The sequence below is a fragment of the Aedes aegypti genome, chromosome 3, assembly GCF_002204515.2.
Source record: "Aedes aegypti strain LVP_AGWG chromosome 3, AaegL5.0 Primary Assembly, whole genome shotgun sequence".
NCBI lineage: Eukaryota > Metazoa > Arthropoda > Insecta > Diptera > Culicidae > Aedes > Aedes aegypti.
The window spans coordinates 309,371,546-309,371,861 of record NC_035109.1 but is presented as its reverse complement, the minus strand read 5'-3'; positions in this window follow the sequence as shown (position 1 = coordinate 309,371,861).

Genomic DNA, 316 nt, shown 5'->3' with positions numbered 1-316 from the left:
TTTGCGAAATTGCGGGGGAGGCGGAATGTCAAAACGGTACTCTCTCTTTCCCTTCTCTCACAGGTTCGAATTTCGAACATCGATTGCGCGCAGTCTGGTGGGTAGCACCGGAAATAATATGCACGTGATGCGCGTGTCTCACAGGGCGCTCTAGATCAGGGCTGCCCTACGACGTACGGCCCACGAAGACTTCGAAGACTCGTGGCCCATTGATTGTTCTACCAACTTGAACATAAAATGTAGGTCGATTTGGTGAAAGAACATCTCACTTAATTATAGACAGGATTCTGACAAAACCCTGGACGTTAGTTTTGCA